This window comes from Leguminivora glycinivorella, chromosome 6, assembly GCF_023078275.1.
Source record: "Leguminivora glycinivorella isolate SPB_JAAS2020 chromosome 6, LegGlyc_1.1, whole genome shotgun sequence".
Classification (NCBI taxonomy): domain Eukaryota; kingdom Metazoa; phylum Arthropoda; class Insecta; order Lepidoptera; family Tortricidae; genus Leguminivora; species Leguminivora glycinivorella.
The window spans coordinates 21173384-21191505 of NC_062976.1; positions in this window are offsets into that span (position 1 = coordinate 21173384).

Below are 18122 nucleotides of genomic sequence, written 5' to 3' on the forward strand. Positions count from 1 at the left end.
ATATTGTATGTATCAGTCCGAATATATGTACAGTAGTGAAAGAATTATCCTTTAACTCCTAACCATTGAGGAGTTGACCTTCCATCATCAGCTCAGCCACATAAAATTATTACCATTAGGCGTAAATACTGGAGTACCTTTGAAAAATACACTAAAAACATTACATGTGCCCATAACATTTGAAGAGTTCTCTCGATTTCTCCAAGATCCCATCATCAGACCCCGACTTGGTGCCAATGGGACCATCCCGAGATTATACCTGACCGATTAAAAAAAAATTTTGAAAATCGGTCCATAATTCTCGGAGATATCGAGTAACATACATACAAAAAAAAACTTCAGTCGAATTGAGAACCTCCTCCTTTTTTTGAAGTCGGTTAAAAATAGTAGATCCTTGTGCAACATGGGGCGGAAGCAAATTATTGTAAACGAGAATAAGTATTTTTTACGGAGTTACATATGTCTTTGACCTAAGAAAGCGTCTAAACACTTGCCTACTTATTCATAAACTTACACTAAAGTTATCAAGCCGATAAAGTTCTTTTGTCCCTTTCCATCACAACAATTCGTCGGAAAGGGACAAACGAACTTTATCGGCTTTATAACTTTAGAGTGCGTTTATAAATAAGGGGGTTAAACTTCTGTATATTAACATCTATAGTCTGTATCATTAAGGACCGCTTTGTAATATTTTTCGCAAGTCCCACTTTCCAACGCTTTGCTGCATTAATCTTTGCCGGGATTGTTTGATAACTGGAGATACCACTGATTGGAGTTTCATCCCGTTTTGTTCGGGACTTACTTAAAAATTTTTTCGTAATTAATGAACGGTTTGTTGTTGGTTAAAAACCGATATTAAAAGGGATAATTATAGGATGTTTTTTTTTTATTCAAAATAAGGAAAAAAGTATGAATAATAAGTATAATAACTAAGACCAACCATCCATACTTCCACACTATTAATATTATAAATGAAAAGTGTGTGTGTCTGTTTGTTTGTCTGTCTTTCACAGCAAAACGGAGCGACGAATTGACGTAATTTTTTATGTGGAGATAGTTGAAGGGATGGAGAGTGACATAGGCTTTTGTCTCTTTCTAACGCGAGCGAAGCTGCGGGCAAAAGCTAGTTTTTTTATATATTCAACCTAAAAGCAGAATGGATTTACCCAAGTTTGAAGTTAAGCGACACAATTATCCTGTATATATCTTACGAAAGTCGACTTATATTACTAAATGTTGGTAACAAAATAAGATCAATTAAAATTTGTGACGTGGCTATGTACAAACTTTTTGAGAACTGTTGATTGGACAATAAATTATCTAAAATCATTCATATTTATAACAATAAGTATCCAACATTTTCACTGTATAATAAAGCTGCCATTTTATTGGTTAATATCTAAAGCGGTAACGAAAGATTACATGCATTATACATTACCATTAAAGGATTAAAACTTGAGGCAGACGGAAACATGTTAATTAGAAAGCATTTCGAAAGAGCTCGATATCTCATCTGAAATTAGTAACAAACTTCCCTTCCGTAAATAATTACGCAATATGTTGTTAAATTTCACAGGTGTAGGAAACTCATTTAAACATCAGCTTCTTATTAAGATTCATTGGGAAATTTACTTGATTTAGTCAAGACAGGTATTAATAAAAACAACAGGGAATATCTCGTCGCGATGTAAATCACATGCCTTTTTCAATTTTATTGTGTTTTTTTTTTTATATATAATTATGGTTAGTATTTAAATTTATCATTATTTTTTGACTAAGTTGTTTAAGATTATTTAAATTCCTTATTTATTGTATTATTGTTTTTGTATATTTGACATGTGTTGTTTATGACATTAAAGGTTTTGAATTGAATTGAATTGAATATTAATGAAATAAGAAGGGGTAGTCATTGTCAATCTCGGTCCAATTGTGTACTTAGATCGTCAGCAGGGTTAGCTGTCGTTAGGACTACCCGTCCTTATGTCATTAAAACGATTAGGCACTGGCCTCACCGCGAGCTAGTAAACTATGAGCTGTCGGCTATAAAAACGAACAAAAGATAATCACTCCCGTGTAAATAAAAGAGACACTGCGATGTTTATAGTTACTCGCCCAGCAGTGAGCTATTAATATCGCCGTGTCTGTATTTGTACGGGAGTGCTTATCTTTTGTTCGTTTTTAGCCGATAGCTCATAGCTTACTAGCTCGCGGTGGGACCAGTGCCTTAGAAGAAGACGTGTGATCTATCTCGCGCTAATGATGTTCTAACCCTGTTGGAAACTTGATTAGAATGATTACAAACACAGATCTTAGACCGAATTACTTGAGAAAATTGTATCTATTGAATGAGTAGGTATATGTGCGAATTTAAGAATATGTTATTTGATAACGTAAACATATCGCGCAGAGGTACACGATACTAAGTTGAACTACTTTTTAATCCATCTTGCAGAATAGTTGGCGGTTCAACTTCTTATCAAAACGAAAAGAGAACACTCATTGCCAAATCTCGCTACCATTACAATTTTGTTGTATTAACTACTTAAGGAGCAGTCTTCTAAGTGGTATTCTTGTAGATGTGCAGAACGTACTCGCATCTCTAACCTTACTGGTGTTTCGGGTATCCGGGGAACGGCGGTCATGGCTTACCATCAGGTGATCTGTCTGCTGCATGACCTGTCCGGCCTCCTATCCCATGAAATAACCACAATATAAAATTTAAATTTTGAAAAAACCGATTTTCATCAGTTCATCCGTTCGAAAGCTAAGATGCCACAGACAGACACGTCAAACTTATAACAACACCCCGTTGTTTTTGCGTAGAGGGTTAAAAATGATAATACATATGAGGAAGCAACTTCTCTCTCAGAAATAGAATCAATCCTACAGTCATTTCCCATTAGTTTAGTCTACCGGACTTTCAATTTGCCTCACCATTTTTCAAACCATTCATTTCAACTTAAAAGTGAATCTGATCAAAGCAGTGTGCTACAGTCAAGGTAGCTAGTAATCGCTGACGTCAGATCAACTAAAAATTTTGGTTTTTCCGATTTTATTATAGATTTTAATGTTTTAAAAATGTTTATTTATTTATACTGTTGTATTTTGTTAACCAAAATTTTCCTTTGTAATATGTATCAAACGACTTTATTTCTGACTATGTTAAAGTTGTGGATGTTGTTGATCTGTATTTGTGTGTGTCTTTTATTTTATTTTGCCATGAATAAAAATATTTCTATTCTATTCTATTCTATTCTAAATATAGTTGCATGCTACGTGCCAAAAATATGTATAAACGACTTTATTACTGACTAGTTAAAGTTGTGGATGCATATTTTTGTCACTTTGTCCGGATCTATATTATTCGATCTGTACCTATCACAAAGTATTTCAACGGAAATTGACAATCTTTTTAACTTCCTCGTCTCCGTTTCGGCAGAAATTATTTTCTCGGATGCTTTTATGGAGTAATAAGCTTTTAGTCAGCCATGATTAATGCGTTAATTGAATTATTACCCACCATCAAAGACATATTGTAACTCCTCCGTATAGACGAATAAAGACTAAGAAAAAAACGTTCCTCAAAGCCCTAGAGAAAAAGGTACGGTGGCCTAGATGGCGTTACACCTTTGAGGAAAGCTCGGCTAGATGGCGCTAATACAAAAATTTGACATTTTAACACATATCAAGCTAAATATGGGCCAAATTGTCAAAACTGAGGTTCAAAGTTTTAAGCGTGTGTCGAGAGATAGGCAGTCTATGCACTGTGATTACACATTTTATTTTGACAGTATTAACTCTCTACAATACTCGATCCTCTTTGCCCACCATCTTATATATATTACGTTTACTTATGTAGGTATTAGGTATACCTATAGGAATCTAGCCGAGAGTCGAACTCGGATACTTGAAGTAAGCGTTTAGGATGCGAATGCGATCGTTATGAAAAATGCGCGTCACGATTTTTATAACTATTTAATTAAATGGCACAGAAGAAATTTACATTTACAGAAACACTATTTAAAGGTTTATGGCCAAACAAAGAACACACAATTTAGAAAAGAAACAATTTACACTGAACAGAACTAAAAGAAATAGTTAAACACAAGAAACAAGAATATAAAGCAAAAAGCAAAGCGTTAGATATAGCGAACGATTCTATATAATGCAAGCGCGCGTGTGTCTTAAGCAAAGGCTAGGATCGCATTGACGGGCGATCGACTGAGCAACCTTTAGGTAAGCGGGGGACGGGCGCGCGCGGGAGCGCCGGCGCAGACCGGCCGCTCGGACAAAAGATGACGTATGGAGGTGGCGTGATCTGCGGTTGCCTAAGCTCATAAGCGGTAGCGATTTTGCTCGCGTGCTGGTCCGCTACAAGTTCTCCCCTGCTGAGACCGTTGCTACGGTCGATAGTAGTCGGGAAATCTGACGACACGTCCGCTCCTTGTCTTCTTCTCTGGAGCAGGCTGGGTGGCGGTGTCCTGGGTTGGTGCTGGGACTGCTGGAACCTCGTTCCTCATGACGTAAGCTGGTTTCAGTCTATCGAGCGTCACCGTGACTTCTTTCCCTGACACATCTATGTCGTATGTCTTGTCACGACGTCGTATGACCTTGTGAGGACCAGAGTAGGCAGGTTGAAGGGAACGACGTGCTGGCCCTTGACGCAGGAACACGTGACTGCTCGTCTGAAGATCCTTGGGCAAATAGAACAGACGATTGGAGTGCCAAGCTGTCGGTTGAGGAGACAGCTTGTTCATGTAGCTTTTGAGTCTGCCTGCGAAGTCAGTAACGTCCACTGGGTCATTGGATGGTGTGAAGAACTGCCCAGGCAAACGGAGTGGCTCGCCGTAGACAAGTTCAGCTGCTGATGCCTGTAAGTCCTCCTTCCAGGCGCTGCGGATGCCCAGAAGAACCAACGGAAGAACCTCGCTCCAGTGCGTGCTGGTGTGGCACGCTATTGCAGCCTTCAACTGACGATGTAGCCTCTCAACTAACCCATTGGCAGCAGGATGATACGCCGTGGTTGTGTGGTGATCAGAGCCAGTCAGCTTGGCCATGGCCTTGAAGAGCTGCGACTCAAACTGCCGGCCGCGGTCTGTGGTCACGTGTTCGGGGCAACCAAAGCGGGCTACCCAGCCCGACACGAAGGCGGCAGCGCAGGTGTCAGCGGTGATGTCCGGGAGAGGGTACGCCTCAGGCCAACGAGTGAAGCGGTCGATGGCAGTGAGGCAGTACCTGTAATTGTGAGACAGAGGTAAGGGACCGACGAGATCAAGATGGACGTGCCTGAACCGTGCTGATGGTAATTTGAACTCTGCCAGGGGTGCAGACGTGTGCCTGTGCACTTTATTACGCTGGCATTGAAGACATGCCTTAGCCCATCGTCGACAGTCACTTCGCACACCTGGCCACATGAACCTCTGCGTGACCAAGCGTATTGTAGGTTTGACCCCGGGATGACTGAGGCTATGCAGAGTGTCAAAAACGGTACGACGGAAACTGGGAGTGATGAACGGTCTTGGCTCACCAGTAGAGATGTCACAATAGACAGGAAAGTTCGAGCATTGTACCTTTTCGAGCTTCAGTGACGTAGTTGACCCATCTCGTAGCATGTTCTGCAACTCTATGTCTGATTCCTGTTCTTGAGCTAAGAGTTGATAGTCGAGACCTGATGGACTGTGTACCTCTTCGATGCGGGATAGTGCGTCAGCGACTGCGTTGTCTTTTCCGGCAATGTACCTGACGTCTGTGGTGAACTGGCTGATGTAGTCAAGGTACCTGAACTGACGAGGTGAGCAGTTATCTCGACGTGTTGTGAAGGCGAAGGTAAGAGGCTTGTGGTCCGTATATATAGTGAACGTGCGAGTCTCTACCATGTGCCTGAAATAACGTATTGCCTCGTATATCGCCAACAGCTCGCGGTCGTAGGGGCTGTACTTCTTTTGGGATGGGCTTAGCTTGCGTGAAAAGAAGGCCAAAGGTTCCCACGCGTCTCCTATTCTCTGCTGCAGCACAGCTCCTATCGCTGAGTCGGAGGCATCAGTTTCAATGGCCAGTTCGGCTTTCATGTCCGGGTGAACTAAAAGAGTGGCTTGAGCAAGGCTGGCCTTGCACTTCTCGAAGTACTCACGAAACTCCGCAGTTGGCTCAATCGGCTGCGAAGCCTTGGTCTTCGGGCCGGCAAGGAGTGAGTTGAGTGGTGCTTGCAACGACGCTGCTCCAGGAATAAACCGTCTGTAGAAGTTCATCATTCCCAGGAAGCGTCTCAACTCCCTGATTGTCTTTGGCAGCGGATACTCGTTGATTGCTGCTACCTTGGAGTCCATTGGTCGAACCCCTGCTGCAGACACCGTGTAGCCCAAAAACGGGACCTCCTGACGCCCAAAAACACACTTAGCTGTATTGATGAGGACGCCATACTCCTGGAGGCGCTTGAAGAGTTGACGGAGATGCTGCTCGTGCTGCTCTTCTGTCTCTGAATGGACTAGTATGTCATCAATATACCCATAACAGAAATCCAGGTCTCTCAAAACTTCGTCGATGAAGCGCTGGAAGGTCTGCGCTGCGTTCCTCAAACCGAAGGTCATATATGGGAACTCAAAGAGACTGAAAGGAGTAGTTATGGCGGTCTTGGATATGTCTTCGGGATGCACAGGAATCTGATTATAGGCCTTCACCAAATCGATCGTACTGAATATTTTCTTACCCGCCAGCTGGTAAGCAAAGTCCTGGATATGCCTGACTGGGTACCTGTCTGGTATGGTCCTAGCATTTAGTGCTCTGTAATCTCCACACGGTCTCCAGCCGTCGTTCTTCTTACGTGCCAGATGGAGGGGAGATGACCAAGCACTTTCCGATCTGCGTGCCGTACCATTCTGCAACATGTCGTCGAACTCTTTCCTGGCAATCTGTAATCTTTGCGGATCTAGGCGACGCGGACGGCTGGAAACCGGTGGGCCAGGAGTAGTCCTTATGTGGTGCACTGTGGAATGCTTAGGAGTGGTGGGCTTACCAGCTGGACGAGTTACCTCTGGATATTCTCTGAGCAGCTTGTGATAAGCAGTTTCGTCCGGAGTCGTGCGGACTGAAGAGATGCCATCAGCCCCTTCTGATGTGGTACGTAGACTGCGAGAAACGTGACTCCATCTATTAACCGGTGATTGCGGCAATCGACGAGTAAGTTATAGTGACTTAAAAAATCGACGCCGATGATCGGTTTGGAAACGTCAGCTATTGTAAACTGCCATACGAAGTCTCGTCTCAATCCCAGGTCAAGGTGCTGATTGAGGTGGCCATACGTGGTTATAGGTGTACCATTTGCAGCGAAGAGTTCGTACTTGGTCCTGCTGTTGGGAGGCACCCGGACGGCTGACCGCGGAAACACACACAAGTCTGAACCTGTGTCTACTAGGTATTGTACCTTGGACTTGCGGTCTGTGACGAACAGGTGGCCTTTTGACACGGGGCAGGCATTTGCGGCCACCAAATGCTGCCGTTTTAGTTTAACGACGCGTTGAAATTGCATGGAGGCTTGCAGTTCTTCGCGTCGCCCCCAAATCGAAAGTGGTACCAACAGTGTGGATGCCCCTCCGGCTGGTCACGGGATCTTTGACGCGACCTTGACCTCGATCTGGAGCCTCGACGGTTGAACCGGCCTCTGCTGCGCGAACGAGAACGGGAGGAAGTACCTTGATTCCGAAGTAAGGTTTCTACGTGGCGAGTGAGCTCTTCTACCCTGGCTTCCAAAGTAGAACCCGGTGTGGTGCTGATAACTGGGACGGGGCTGGCGGTAGCGGCTGCGACTTGGGACGTGGTCTGCGTGACGTCATTGACCCGATCCGCCAACTCTGCAATTTCACTCAAGCTCTGGTTTGGCTGCGAAGCAACAATGGTATGCACATTAGATGGAAGACGGCTTGCCCAAATGGTACGGATAAATTCGTCGGGAATAGTTGGGCCTGCTAAATCCCGTAAATGACGCAGGAATTGAGAAGGTTTCCGGTCGCCTAATTCCTCGTGCTGAATAAGTTGAAGCGTTTTCTTTTCTCGCGTCGCAGATATGCGCTTAATTAACTCACTCTTAAATTTACCGTACCTGTCTGACTTGGGTGGGTCCACTAAAATATCCTTCATCGTTTTTGCATACTCCTGGTCCAGCTGGGATGCCACGTAATTGAATTTAGTAGCGTCGTTTGTGATGTTCGAAAGTAGAAATTGGAGTTCTACCTGTGCAAACCATACCTCAGGTTCATCTGGCCAGAACGGTGGAATACGCACACCAACACGAAACAGCTCACTTGCAATTCCGCTACCGCCTGTGTTTGGACCACCGCCCAAAATGGTTATGCCGACAGGTCCAGGTAACGCGTCACCAAATTGTTCCCGTGGCTCCGACACTGGCACCGGCGGCACCGGCCTTGCAGATCCAGCTTCCTCAGTATCACTCATGATGCTCAAAGTCGGGTGGTCACCAGTGTAGGTATTAGGTATACCTATAGGAATCTAGCCGAGAGTCGAACTCGGATACTTGAAGTAAGCGTTTAGGATGCGAATGCGATCGTTATGAAAAATGCGCGTCACGATTTTTATAACTATTTAATTAAATGGCACAGAAGAAATTTACATTTACAGAAACACTATTTAAAGGTTTATGGCCAAACAAAGAACACACAATTTAGAAAAGAAACAATTTACACTGAACAGAACTAAAAGAAATAGTTAAACACAAGAATATAAAGCAAAAAGCAAAGCGTTAGGTATAGCGAACGATTCTATATAATGCAAGCGCGCGTGTGTCTTAAGCAAAGGCTAGGATCGCATTGACGGGCGATCGACTGAGCAACCTTTAGGTAAGACTTACGTACGTGTACTTAGAATTACGTTTATTGACAAGCCGTGTTAGGTGGAAGTGGGTTAAACGTATTTAATTGAAGGGTGCTGGTTTAAATATGATTGGATTCTATATTATACTTGAGAGCCATTCGAAATTTTTAAGTTGTTCTTGATTTGATTTTACCTAAAGAAGTTCTTGGAAGAACATCTCGCTCTCACAAGGAGATTGTGTGAAGCGGGAGGCAGCCCTCCTTTGATGTTGTCTTGTGTTCCAACTTTATATTAGCAAAATAGGTACATTATTGCAAGTTTCAGTTTCTGAATTAAACCACATCTCTCGGCCTCTAACGCATAAACAGAAAACTATAGATACTCGAGCCAGTGTGACGAGCAAAGTTGCTCAGTGACAGAGCGGTAAGCTGAGAGAGATATAGTGAGAAAGAGATATAGATAGCGACGACTAGGAGAGGAGAAGCCAAGTCCAACTCATACTGCCCATGTCCTTTTAGCAGCACAGCACGTGAACTAAAGTAAATTATGACAGCCGTATGAATTGTGACACTCCGTCGTTATTCCCTTGTAACTAAAGCGGGGGCTTGACGGAGCAAATAGGGATTATCGACATTTATACGGTTTCGATCATTGAACGTGCATGTTCGGAAGTGGACTTTTGTGCATTTGCATGTTAGGTATGCTTTCTATTCTATGTAGAAATGTAGATATCAAAATATTCTGTGATTTTACTAATTTCTTTTCCTTCTTATAACACATATTGTCATATCATGGTACCTACAGTAACAGATTGATAAAAAAATCCTCTTTGTGTCATTGTGTTAATCTCTCTCGCACATAGGTACCTGGGAATTTTCAGAATTTGGGACCCCCAGATTAGCGTAAGTTGTTAAAAATTAACTCACTGTCAGTTTTGTGACGATAATTAAGCATAATTTTTTTTGTGTTAATTACATAAATTTTAAGCGATAATTTAGACATTATACACATTTAGAATGTGAAAGAAGTGAACTTTTAGACAGATTTTATGCTGAATTGTCGTCACAAAACTGACAGCGAGTTATTTTGTGTTAATTACTTACGCTAATTGGGGGGTCTCAAATGCTGAAAATGCCCGCCTTCGTATATTTAGTCCATATTATAATTTTTTATTGAATTTTTTTTAACAAATTACTCATATCAAGTTTTGAACTAAACTTATATCCTAAGTATTCATCATCATAAGGCCTCTCACATCTTGACAGATGATTTAAGCAGCGTCTGAACGCGGGAGACAACGACTCTCGTGACTATATAGACCTATCCGGGAGCGACATGCACGTCCGCATTTCCTACACGTACATAAATTGAGGCCCCACCGCCGAGGAGAGAGTATCGCGACTGTGTCTTTTTGAACGCTTTACGGCTAAGCTCTGTCTTAAAACCAGGTGTTGTTGTGGGTTTCTCTACCTTTTTAAGTATTATGTACAACTATTACAGCTACATTTTTATAATAACATTTCAATCCAATCCATCAACGAAATAGCAGTGATCCAGGGGAAGGAAGCGTGAGAAAGATTGTTAATCTTTAATAAACTTGATAATTTGGCAACTAATCCATCTCGATGCTACGTGTTTATCTGATTCAGTTTATTGCGTAAACTGTTTACTTCTCTAATAAATGAATAAAACAAGGAAGTGCACTTTCCCCGCTACTATTCAACATAATAGTAATGTGTGTAGAAGTTAACATTACATTGGTTAATGCTATTCTTTTAAACTATTTATAGATAAGGTTGAACTTATGGACCAGTTCGGCGACATCACAGGGCTTAAACAAGGAGACGCACTTTCCCCGCTGCTATTCAAGCCGCTGTTGATAAGTACTAGTTTACTAAAGTACGTAGTAAATTCTCATTAACCTTCAACATTACGTTAGTGCCCGAGGAAAGTCATAAATGTTGTTTGTTAAACTATTTATAGAACGTTTCGCAGAACAGCCTTATTAATGAAATGCTCGTCCCTCGTTCAACAATTAATTTAGTATGGATGTCTGACCCCAATGAATAGGTAAATAATTTGACAACGCCCTTTTCATGTCAGCTGAGATTACAATAGGTAAAATCGCTGTCAATAGAAATTGTCAACAATGTAAACAAACCATTATATAAAATATCAATATTCTAGCACAATTTTATTATTTTAAAGGTTGAGGATCATAATGTGATATGAATTGATTAAATAACACATGGATTTAGCCAGTATCTGATGAGTTAGAATGGAAATTAAAGACATTTTGACTGCAAGGTTTGTTTACATTATTCACAAGTTCTATTGACGGCGACTTTATTTGAGTTTTTAATCAAAACTTTAAAATTTTGTCAAAATATGAAATAATAAGTTTTGCCCGCGGCTTCGCTCGCGTTAGAAAGAGAGAAAAAGTAGTCGATGTCACTATCCATCCCTTCAATTATCTCCACTTAAAAAATCACGTCAATTCGTCGCTCCGTTTTGCAGTGAAAGACGGACAAACAAACAGACAGACACACACACTTTCCCATGTAGAATATTAGTAAGTATGGATAATAAGTTTCATTTCATTAGCCAACCCTTGCCTCATCGTAGCCAGAATGACCGTAGCCAGAATAGCCGTATAGTCAGTTCAGCCAGTATGTACCTACAAACGGCTGACGTGCGGTTACTAAATTAAATTTGCCTCCCGGGGGCATGTCCGAATTCTAGCTTACAGCATCTATGTCTGCTGACTTTCACAGTGGACGAGTTTTTAATGTGTGTTTTTACACTTTAATGTTGCCATACTAAATCTGGCCACCGAAAATACTTCAATGCGACCTGCTCTTTATTAAGGATTGATTGATTGATTTAAAAGCCTCAAATTTTCCCTCTAAAACTCTCCGTTTCGTTTTTTGAACTTTTTCATAATATATGAGATTGTCAATCCCCGTTATTTATGGTATATCATTCTTGACTTGACCAGATACACACTGCAAAAAAATCTCATACATAAATACACATTAGTCCGGTGCAGATCGGTCCACGTGAGCGTGACATTAAAACCAGCCTAAGACTGGAAATTGAAAAGTCCAAAATATAATTACAGAACCAGTCATATAGGTACAGTCAGCCAAGAAAGTGGTTTACCACTTTTCGACTCATTTTAAATACATGAGGTCGAAAAGTTGTAAACCACTTTTTTGTCTGACTGTACCTAGCGAAATGCATTTTATAGAGTAGTAATACCTAACAAAATTAAGAAGGTTATCGCCCTGGCAATAAACAGAAGTTAGGTGACCATTATATGAAATTCCCCCCTATTTCCCTTGGAAGGTAAAAAGTGGAACTGTCGTCACGGCTATTACCTTTGTGCCGTCGCGCATGCTAATAAGCAACGAAAGAAAAAGTCCTGCTGTGTGATTGGCATCGCCTGGCGGGCCTTAACAAAAACTAGTATAGAATAGAATAGAATAGAATAGAATAGAATAGAATAGAATAGAATAGAATAGAATAGAATAGAATAAACATTTATTCGTGAACACAGACAAGACAAAGAACACATAATAACAACAAGACAGAAAGTAATGAAGTGCTCATCTCAGCGTGTTGCTGGTGACTTCCAGCGCTGATCTTCCGATGAGACCATCAAGTGAGAAAGATTCACGGAGGGTAACAGACAGAAGAAATGCAAAATATATGTATATACGCCTTAATATAGGTACGAGTAGATTACTAGAGATCTGGGTATGTAGCCGAATGTCACAAACGCTCATGAAACGCTCACGAAACGAAACGCTCGTAGTTAGCTATCGCTCTTGCGTATTGGCGCGACAGAGCCAGACTACAAATTTCTTTTTTTTTTTTTAATTAATAGTGAAGCGATAGCATGATAACAAAATGAAGAAGTATATCTTATGTTCTTAAAATAAATTAAAAAGACGCAAAAGTATTGGTTAAAATGTCATTTTTGCCACATCTAGGCTGTAAAACAGCGCCATCTACTTTGCTCCATGAATTTCATTTCAGGGGTACATTTTTTATATGAGATTGTCAGTCCCCGTTATTTATATTATATCGTCCTTGACTTGACCAGATACACACCGCAAAAAAATCTCATAAATAAATACATATTAGTCCGGTGCGGATCGGACCCAGCACCAGCGAAACCAGCCCCTGAAAATAGAAGAGTACAAAAAAAAACTCGTAACCGCACTTTGCACTCATCATTCGCCCCCTTATTCATAAACGTTGACTAAAGTTATCAAGCCGATAAAGTCGTTTGTCCCTTTCTATCACACCAATTACGTCGGAAAGGGACAAACGAATTTGACTTGATAACTTTTCTTTTTTTTTTTTTTTCAAAAAACTTATGACTATATTACATTTTTTCTTTTCGCCAAACTGGAACCAGTTTGTTGGCGAATAGTGCGCTCTCAAACATATTTTACCTTAAATCAGTGAACGTGTACGAATAAAGGGGTCACAATACACAAACATTATATATTCGGATTGCACAACATGTATACAGATAGTTCTTTTGAAAACATTATATTGGACAGGGTGTAGGGCTTTAATACGTGGGCAGTTGAAGCAAGCCAAGCGACAAAAAATAATTTTTAAGAAAAAAAACCGCCGCCTTTGGGTTTCTGGTGAAAGCTACTTGCGAATGTTGGATTATGTAGAAATGTGTAGGTATTTTTTAAACTGCTTTTAATGCTTTAATTATTTGATGGCAACAAAAATCAATATACGTATACCGTTAAGGTTTGAGGAGTTTCCTCAATTCCTCATGAATCCGATTATAAGAAATCGAAGCTTGACAAAATTTGACTTGAAAAGTCAATATGCTTAACAAATATAACTAAATAAATGTTACTATTCTGAACTTAAATGCATGCTATTCTTATAAAAATACCAAAGTCACTATAAGTGTGCCGTTCAGATTTGAGGAGTTCGGTTCTGACCATCATCAGGAGTTCCACTGCACCAAAGTTACTATAAGGGTGAATTTGAAAAAAATCAGGAGTTTCAAACCTTCCTTTAACGACGGAGATATCTCGAGGAACAAACATGAAAAAAAATAAAAAATACAGACGAATAGAGAACCACCTTCTTTTGAGAGATTTGAGGCGGCGGTTAAAAAAACATATTGTTGGTTAGCTAAGTATTTGCAGAGCATTGCACAGCTCACAGCAGTGAGTTGAAAAAACCGTGAATCATTAGAAACTCTCTTTGCAGTCTGTTGATGATCAAAACAATTCAATGATTCGATCAATGGTCAGCCGAGAACATTTTTTTGTTTTCAAGTATATTTAAGTATTAGTTCACGTTATATGTGGATCACCCGGGTGGAAAACGTCCGCGGGAGCATCCCAGGTGCTGTAGCCGAATGGCATTTCTGCGACGCGAAACAAAAACGAAACGCCGCGAAAGGTAGTCTGACTCTGTCGCGCCAATACGCACGAGCGATAGAGATAGATATCTACGAGAGTAGATTGAGATGGGTATGTTAAGGTGGTTCGGGCATGTAGAGAGGATGGATGAGAGGAGAGTAACGAAGAAAGTATATGAAAAAAGAGTGGAAGGGTCAGTTGGAAGTGGAAGACCTAGGCGAACTTTTCTTGTTCAAATCGGGGAAATATTGCAAAAAGGCCAAGTCAGAAGTACTTGTAATACAAGTTGTAAAGAAACCGACGATCGTGTATGAGAAACGTTATGAAAGTGTGTGAAGCGAAAGTGATTTGTCAGGATCGTAGTAAATGGAAATCCGTGATCTGTGCCTACCCCTCTGGGAAACAGGCGTGATTGTATGTATGTATGTATGTATCTACGAGAGTTTCGTTTCGTGAGCGATTGTGCCATTCGGCTACGTACCCTGATATCGCTGGTGCGAAGAAGCCCTAAAAGACCTGTCCACTCTCCGTGTGCCCAACTGGCTTGAAATGGCTCAGGATACATAGAGAAAATACAACCAGTTTTCATGTTCGTTCAACAAGTTTTTTGGTTAAATAGCGCCTACGTGCTCTTTGGTTCAAACAACAAGCTACTTGTCATTTGAATCGGCAATATATTTGAATCAACAAGTCGATTTTATAAAAACAACCTGACACATATTGTTTTTTAAAACAATATGTGTCAGGTTGTTTTTTAAAACAATATGTGTCAGGTTGTTTTTATAAAATCGACTTGTTGATTCAAATATATTGCCGATTCAAATGACAAGTTTAAAAACATACGTTTGGCTGATTCAAACGGATAAACCGCAACAAGTCGAACTTGTTAAATTCACAATGCAAATTTCTCTCAGTGTAGGGTGCAGCGGCGATCTCTTGTGTCGGAGGCCAAGATTCTTTTCGGTCACTGAGCCAATGAAGTAAGAAAGTAAGTTCAAACCTTGACTGGTTAAATAAATTCCCTCTCGGCAAGCAGTAGGAAATATCCGTGCCGAAGTTAATTTCGCGAACATAAAGCTAAATGGCTTCTGGCACTTCACGTTAAAACTATGTTTTGGAATTAATTTCGTTTTCTTTTAGTATCATGACATGAAGGCGTTTAAATGGTAATGAGGGCGTTTACTTCTTGTAGTCAAGAATTTTCAATATTTTTCACAGTTTACACAGGAGCAGGGTTAAAGATTAAATAAATAAATTAGTATTATAAGAAATTCTTACACAGATTGACTGAGTCCCACGATAAGCTCAAAAAGGCTTGTGTTGTGGGTACACATATAACGATATTAACGATTCAATGTACATAATATACAAATACTTATATATATAAGGTCCTAATTTATTAGATGCAGATATTTTTACAGCTGATAGTACTTGGTCTCTGGAGTATATTAAACCGTGAAACATTATAGCTTTTACGATGTTTTTTTGGAGAAAACGGAAAAACAAATTTGCTATGTAAAAACACCCTGTTTATGTGATTATTAAATGAAAACTCATTGAACAGATTCTAGTACCTCTTTTACGTACCACTTAACTGTAACTGGCCACTTCAATGACATGTGCAGTTTTCCCGCCGAACCTTTACGACATTTACAACAAACAATTGTTGACATGACAGAAAGTGTTATTGTGACATGTGATAATGCACATGATGATTTTTTTTAGACGAAATTATAATTATTATTTTTGTTAGGAAAATGAAATAAAAAAAGTTACATGAAAAGATTTCTTAATTTATATTTAAAGTTAATTATTTTAATGTATAGTATCATGTGTTAAAATATCTGCAACTAATAAATTAGGACCTTATATACATCCATGACTCAAGAACAAATATATCTGTGTTCATCACACAAATAAATGCCCTTAGGCACTGGTCCCATCGCGAGCTAGTAAACTATGAACTATCGGCTATAAAAACGAACAAAAGATAAGCGCTCCCGTGCAAATAAAAGAGACACGGCTATTTTGATAGCTCACCGCTGGGCGAGTAGCTATAAACATCGCCGTGTCTCTTTTATTTACACGGGAGTGATTATCTTTTGTTCGTTTTTATAGCCGATAGCTCATAGCTTACTAGCTCGCGGTGGGACCAGTGCTTTACTGGGATTCGCACTCAGGACCGCGGCTTAGCAGGCCATAGATGTGTCCGATATTCGCACCACAAAATTTCATTGCTTCTCCTGTTAAAGAACAAGGTATATTTTGATCTTGATATTTGAGGAAGTATGTCATTTATCTCACAGGTTTATCTCACAATTCATCCAGGTATAAATTATTATCAAACTTGTAATAACCCCTCTTTGTACAAATACTTGAGAAACTAGCTCCCTTTGAAAACTAATATCGTGAATATTTTAGTTGGTAAGAACTTCAGTCAGGAGCCTTTATTAAATTAATAATGTGAAGTAGTTTGTCACAATTTTGTTTTAAATGGGGTAATTTAAGACCTGTTTTCCTACATACATTACATAAATACAATCTAAGTCATTATGATACTGTTATTTAAATTAGTAAAATTAGCAAAGAACAACTACACATACAATATATTGAGTAAACGCCAAAAGACAGAATGGTTTTCCATATTTTGTAGCATTTGGCATAGACTTGGACCTATTACGTTTCTCAAGGGGTACCTACATCGGTATCAATATCACTATGATGAGATCTTGATTCCCAGGCCAAGTCAAACGAACATATCAGAACGAAATCTGAATGATTTCATTTATTTAGTTCGTCTCACTCGCGCTAATGTAGCTACGGGCAGGGACGAGCGAAATGCACGATATTTTTATAACATTCTTTAAGATATTGATATTAACGTCGTAGGTTCGAATTTGACGCGTATCCTCATATCAGAAAGCAAAGCGAGAAACACTCCTACGTAAAAGAAACAACTTATAAAGAACTTAGCGGGGTGTTGTCAACTTTGTCCTCGGTTGAAAAGCATTAATTGTATTGTAGCGTACTCGTTATTTAACGGACAAGAATACAAGAGGCTCGGAAATAAGCTTGTATGCTTTGTTTTCTTGACGTTTCAATGGCAGTGTTTGCATGATAATAGAAGTTTAATGTTTAAGTCGCTGATAGACGGAAGTTGAGTCATTTGCAGGAATTATGCTTTAAAGGGCTGCTTATACTGTAAGTGCCATACTCTTGTATTGGAAGCTAAGACTTGTCCCACTCTTATCCCACTTACCCAAAGGTCATCGCGCCAACAAAGTAAGTAGTAAGTAAGGACATACAGTGGAGACCTAGACTGGGAAGCCGAGGTGACGGGAAACCACGAGCCAGATGGTCGGACGACATCGAAAAGACTGCAGGGCCGACCTGGCACAGAACCGCCGCATATAGAACGGAATGGAAATACATGAAAGAGGCATATGTTCAGCAATGGACGCGAATATCCTGAGAAGAGAGAAGAAGTTAGTACACTGTACTGTAAGTGCTGGAGATAATAAACAGATTGCAAGGATGGAGTAGAACTAACAGTTTATGGTGGCGTTTTCACCAGAGTTGTTAAATAATGCGTAGTAAGGGATGTGTTTGTTAAAAAGAATAGCATCATTCCATTTACCTACTTAACTAGTTCAACTTAGTTTTTGTCGGATATTTTATATTAGTTAAAAATGCATCCGTTGCTGCGTCAAGCAGAATATTAACCAACTAGTTTATTAGAACAATAGGTGATTAAAACAATTATACGTCAGCTAAAGGCAAGCACGACAAATACATGATAACTAAATTACTTGAAATGTCCCTTATGATACTTATCCGTGAAATTGGGATAGGCCTGATTACCCCGTATGTTCTGATCCAATATCCATTCAC